The 6000-nt window shown below is 45.6% G+C and overlaps 1 protein-coding gene across 5 annotated transcripts in view; it reads left to right on the top strand.

Moving 5' to 3' along the window:
• Positions 1–436: 436 nt before the first annotated feature.
• Positions 437–6000, top strand: part of JCAD (junctional cadherin 5 associated) — a 106242-nt gene continuing 100678 nt past the window's right edge. For all 5 annotated transcript variants that reach the window (XM_009000118.5, XM_035307059.3, XM_035307060.3 and 2 more), the window contains exon 1: positions 437–558. The gene's annotated coding sequence lies outside the window, so the exon portion shown is untranslated. The remainder of the gene's footprint in view (positions 559–6000) is intronic.

Raw genomic sequence — 6000 nt, 5'->3', positions numbered from 1 at the left:
TGTTTTTGCACAAAAGATTGGACTTGGTCAGTCACGCTCCTTTGCTATTTTGTACCTTTAACCCACTTTCTCTGTGGAGAATGGCCACTACGAGAAAGGTAACTTTCTCTTGTAAAGCCCAGGACCACGTAGGCGCAGTACCAAGCTTCTTTTGGGACAGTATTCGACAGGGCATACTAACACGTCTTTTTTTAGAAAAGACTGTAAGTGTCTTATCTTACTCCTTTGGAATTTTCCACAGTTATTTAATCTCTAGTTTAGGAAAAGTTGGTTTGAGGGTTCTTCAAACCTCCTCAAAGCTCTTACATCAGATCTGCGAGCTCGATTCGCTTGAGGTGGATGGTGCTGGGTTTGCCAGCATACCTCATTTCCATCTCTCCTCCCTACTGACTAGAACCTTGTGGTTAAAATAACACACAGCCTCTATTCAGAGCTCAAACTTAGAGCTGCTCTCGGAGGAGGATTTTAGATTTAGGAAATTCTCAGCAGATGCATCTGAAGGGCTTTTTGAACAATTCAATTCTTATACACTCATGAAGAAACCAGGGATTTCCTCAGGTAAATATTTTCTTCCTTTTTTCATTGTTTGGTTGAAAGGATGATTAAGAAAATAGGGCCAGTCATCACTGAAAAAGGCGGCTGCTTTCTAGCTTTTTGCTGGTGAACAGGGCTTGTGAGGGTTTCTCTGAAAGAGGAATAAAGTGATGAAACAAGGATCTCCCGGAGAGAGAGCTGCAGAAACAGTTCCCTGCGGGGAAAGGGCTGGGTGTCTGAGAAACAGGGATCCTCGTCGGAGTCACCGCATGGCTTTCGGTTGTGTATAGGTTACAAAGGTAGAAAACAGTCGGCTGGTCTTATTCACTGGCGGGTGCAGTGGCTCTGAGGTTGGTCACGTGACCAGCTCATACAGGAGCGGTTCCCAGCGCTATCTTAGCATCATATGTTATTACCGAATAAAACTAAATTGGTTCTCCTTCTTGTGGCTGCTCTTCAAGTCATTAGGTGCCACTGTTTTTATCTGTTTATACTTCTATCTACCTATCTATTTATCTAGCCATCTATCTACCTTCCATTATGTATCTATTATCTATCTCTCTAAATGATCTATTATCTATCTCTTTAAATCTGCTTTAAAATGTTTGTGAAATATAGCTCCACTATCTCATATTTTCGTGTTTTTTAAACTCATGACTTTCTAAGTGATACATCATTAGAGACTTGTCTTAAATCTACCGCAAAATGTGTTAACATTTTCTTTAAATACCAGTAACTATGGTCTCCTGAACTAAAAGAACAGTCTATTTGCAGAATGAGCCATTTTTCTGAAAAACCTGCCACCACACCTCCTGTTTTTCATTTTGTTTTGTTTTTGGTTGTGGTGTTTTATGATTTTTGTAAATCATATGAAAGCTTTCAATATATCACATTGTGGATGGACCAGGTGTTTCCTAGTTTGCCAATCTCTAACTCTCCTGAGACGTTATTATTTTTCATTTACACTGGCATTTGAAGAGAACTTCCCACCTACCCGATGATAAAGCCAAGTCAATCAATCAATCAATAAGTTGTCAGTCAAATGCTTATTCACATGCATTATATATGCTCGGCATCGAAATAGTCACCAGGGTTGGGGGAAGGCCATTTCAAAGAAGATAAATATCACCCTTGGTGTTTATCCTGTGTCTCCCCCTACATTTGTCAAATCATTACCAAACATTATCAGCTACACAAAATGAAGGGCTTCAGATTACAGGTGAGGTTGAAGTGGTCTTACAGCCACCATTCAGGAGAGCCCGCTGTGCATGGGGAACGAAGCCAACCACTTTATTTTATTCTCTCAGCAGACTTTATTTTTCACAGGAGGAAAGAGAAACTTACAGAGGAGGCTAAGTGCCCAGTGTCATACTGCTGAGGAGTCGTAGACACAATGCTCAAATCTTTAATGCACCCAACCTTTCTGAGGTTGAGGCTGGAGAATCATTTGAGGCCAGGAGTTCAAGACCATCCTGGGGAACATAGCAAAACCCCATCTCTAAAAAAAAATTTTTTTTAAAGGAAAATGCACCCAAGAAGAAGTGGTCCCTGGGCTGGGTGCCAAAGTGTAGTCAGGAATTCAAATGGCCAGAAGGAGCAGTGTGCAGGGGAGGAATAGGTTGGAAGGGTATGGGGTGTCTGGGGGACAGGGCAACAGGGCATGCCGTGATGAGAGGTAAAAAGGGAAGTGCTGGGTAAAGAGAGGTGGAGGGGGGGCCCAGAGGCGCCCCGTGAGGAGAGTGGAGTCAGGTTCTAATGAATGCCGCTCGGAGCCATCTGTCTGTTTTGTACTTTAGTACTTCCTCTCTGCTGGGAGGTTTTTTTTTTTCTTTTGACAGAGTCTTGCTCTGTCACCCAGGCTGGAGTGCAGTGGCACAATCTTGGCTCACTGCAACCTCCACCTCCTGGGTTCAAGCGATTCTCCTGCCTCAGCCTCCTGAGTAGCTGGGATTACAGGTGCCTACCCGTACGCCCAACTAATTTTTGTATTTTTAGTGGAGACGGTTTTCATCATGTTGGCCAGGCTGGTCTCGAGCTCCTGACTTCAGCTGATCCACTCGCCTTGGCCTCCCAAAGTGCTGGGATTACAAGCATGAGCCTGGCCTTGATATTTCATATAAATGAAATCATACATTATGTGAACTTTTGCGTCTGGCTTATTTCACTTAGCATAATGATTTTTTGTTGTTGTTGTTTGTTTAAATTTTGTTTTGTGAAGAGACAGGGTGTCACAGTGTTGCCAAGGATGGAGTGCAGTGGGACAGCATGGCTCCCTTCAGGCAGCCTGGAACTCCTAGGCTCAATCGATCTTCCTGCCTCAGTCTCCCGAGTGGCTTGGATGACAGGTGCATGCTGTTGTGCCCAGCTAATGTATTTTTGTTTTTTGTAGAGACAGGGTCTTGTTTTGTTGCCCAGGCTGGTCTTGAACTCCTGGCTTCAAGCGATCCTCCCCCCTTGGCCCCCCAAAGTGCTGGGATTACAGGCATGAGCCACCACGCCCGGCCCAGCATCCTGTTCTTAATGTTCGTACATGATGCATCCTACGTTGGTCCTCCATTCCGTTCTACAGCTGAATGATAGTCCATTGTGTGTGTATATATCATGTTTTGTTTATGCTTTGTCAGTTCACAGTCATTTGAGTTGTTGCCGCCTTTCGGTTATTGTGAATAGCGCTGCTGTGAGCGCGGGTGGACAAGTTTTCACTTGAACCCATATTTTCAGCTCTTTGGGGGCATCTACCTGGGAGTGGAGTTGCTGGATCATATGGTGAGTCTATGTTTAACTTTTTGAGGAACTGCCAAACTATTTTCCACAGCAGCTGCACTATTTCACATTCCCACCAGCGCTGTAGGAAGGTTCCAGTTTCTCCACATTCTTGCCAAAAGTTATTTTCCGGTTATTTTTATGATCGCCATCCTACTGGGTGTGAAGTGCGAGCTCACCGTGGACTTGAATCGCATTTCCCTCGTGACTAATGACGCGGAGCCTCTTTTCATTTGCCTGTTGGCCATTTGTCCAGTCATTCACTTTGCATTTTTGGCTTTAGTTTTCCTTATACATAGCTTTATGATGTATCACGTCATGTCACATCACATTTTTACTCATTTAAATGAACAAATAAAATGTTACCTGTCTCCTCCTAGGAGTATGTGAGCCTCGTGAAGAAGGGATTCTGTCTGTTCATTATTGTGTCTTAGTACTTAGGACTGTGGTTATCACTGTGGGAACTCAATATGGATTTGCAGAATAATTGAAGAGCAAATTATGGTTATTTCCCAGCACTGGGCCTAGGATCTCTCCCATCTTCAGATGGGTCAACAGTGGGGACAGGATTGCTTGAGGCCAGGAGTTAGAAACCAGCCTGGGCAACATAGCAAGACCCCATCTCTACAAAAAGAATTTTTTTGAAGAAAATGCACCCAAGAAGAAGTGGCCCCTGGGCTGGGTCCCAAAGGGTTGTCAGGCACTCAGATGGCCAGGAGGAGCAGTGTGCAGGTGAGGAACAGGGTGGAAGGTCTACAGTGAGTGGGGAGCCACAGCTGGTCCAAACATCACCAGGCTCATACATAAAGGGGTCCATACATCAACCAGTCCACATATCAGGTGGAGGGGAGAGGCATACATCAGGAGGTTCACACATCAGCTGGTCTATACATCAGGGGTCTATACATCAGCTGGCCCATACATCAGTTAGTCCCTACCTCAGCTGGGTGGTGTGTGGGTGGGTAGGTGCATGTATCATCTGGCCCATATATCAGCTGGTTCATATATCAGAGAGGGCACTCATCAGGAGGTTCACACATCAGTTGGTTCATACATCAGTGCATCCATATGTCAACAGGCCCATGCATCAGCTGTCCTATACATAAGGGAGTTCACACATCAGCTGGCCCATACATCAGAGGTCCATACATCTGGACCCATATGCCCATATGCCTGCTGGTCCACACATCAGCTGGTCTGTACATCAGTTGGTCTATACATCAGCTGGCTGATACATCAGTGAGCCTATACATCATCTGGTCCATACATCAGTGAGCCAATACATCAATGAGTCCACACATCAGCTGGTCTATATGTCAGCTGGCCCATTTATCAGCTGGTCTCTAGATCAGCTAGTTCATCTATCAGGGGCCCGTATATCAGGTGGTTTATATATCAGCAGGTCCATACATCAAGGGGCTTATATATTAAGGAGTCCATATATCAGGGAGTCCACACATCATGGAGTCTACAACATATTATCCATCCTCCCCACCCACAGCTGATGCTGCCATGGCAAATCATAGTATTCTTCCAGCATCCACTCACCCCTTGGATTGTGGAGATGGAGGCTGGAGCAGCAAAGCAATTATGAGCAGAGTGACAGAGACAGAAAGGAGGGAGACACTGAAAGAACAAAAACCAACACGATTAGATGAGGTATCCATCAAATACGTTCAAGTTTTGAAGTTGGAAGTTTGGGGAAATGGTGGCGCCGTTAACGAGACGGGGGCACTGAGGGTAGGAGAGAGGGAAGCTTGCCTTCTATTAGAGAAGACAACAAGAGATCTGAGTTTACCCCAGGGAGTGGGGGCAGATATGGCCCTGCAGCTGACAGGGGGCTAGCACTTAAGGAGACGGGAATGGAGACCTTGGTTAGAACGTCAGAAGTGAAGGATCAAAGGTATCAGTGAAGTTCAGAGAATGGGCAGGGTTTCCCAAAGAAAGATGAGAAGATGAGAGAGAGACAGAGAGAGAGAGAGAGAGAGAGAGAGAGAAAGAGATTTGCCAATGACTTGCCAGTCCACCTTCTCTCTGCTTTTTCCCTCCCTGAAGTTTCCTAAAACACCATGAAACTAGTCCCCCCCCACCGACTATCCATGCTGTCCATGATGCTTTGAGTGAAAACTCCTTAATGAACCAAGGATCTGTACATTTCAGAGGGTCTGTGATGATGCCCCTGGTACAGACAGCCTGGTACAGGAACCTACAGTGGCTTCTTTGTCCCATCAAGGCCAGTGCTGCACCGCCAATCATAGTCTCCTTGCTTGGTGGAGGAGTGGACAGAATGGCCTCAATGCACACAGACAGATGATCAAGATAACCGAGCATGGGGGCTGGGGAGGGGCATCCTGGGGACAAGGGGAGATGCTGGGTGCCAGGGCGTGCAGTGGAGAGCAGCTCTGTGGCCCTCTGTCTCCTGCTCAAGCCCCTGTTGTTTCAACCAGCAAGTTGGGCCAAGGACTTCAAGCTCCGCCTTCTCAAGATTCAGGCCAGAAAAAAGTCTACTACCAAAATGTTCACTGTGGAACATACTTAGGAAAATTTGCCTAAAGCATATGAGAGCTACTTTTCCTTTTTTAAAAATGTTGAGTGTATAGAAGGGTCCCTTATACTTCACGGGGATTTTCTCTTCCATGGACGCGTAGGTTGGAATGCAAGTTTACGCAGAAGGCCTTTGTTATCTAGGCTGGAGAAGTCTGG

The sequence above is a fragment of the Callithrix jacchus genome, chromosome 7 (assembly GCF_049354715.1).
Source record: "Callithrix jacchus isolate 240 chromosome 7, calJac240_pri, whole genome shotgun sequence".
Lineage (NCBI taxonomy): Eukaryota > Metazoa > Chordata > Mammalia > Primates > Cebidae > Callithrix > Callithrix jacchus.
This window is presented reverse-complemented; position numbering and strand designations above follow the sequence as displayed.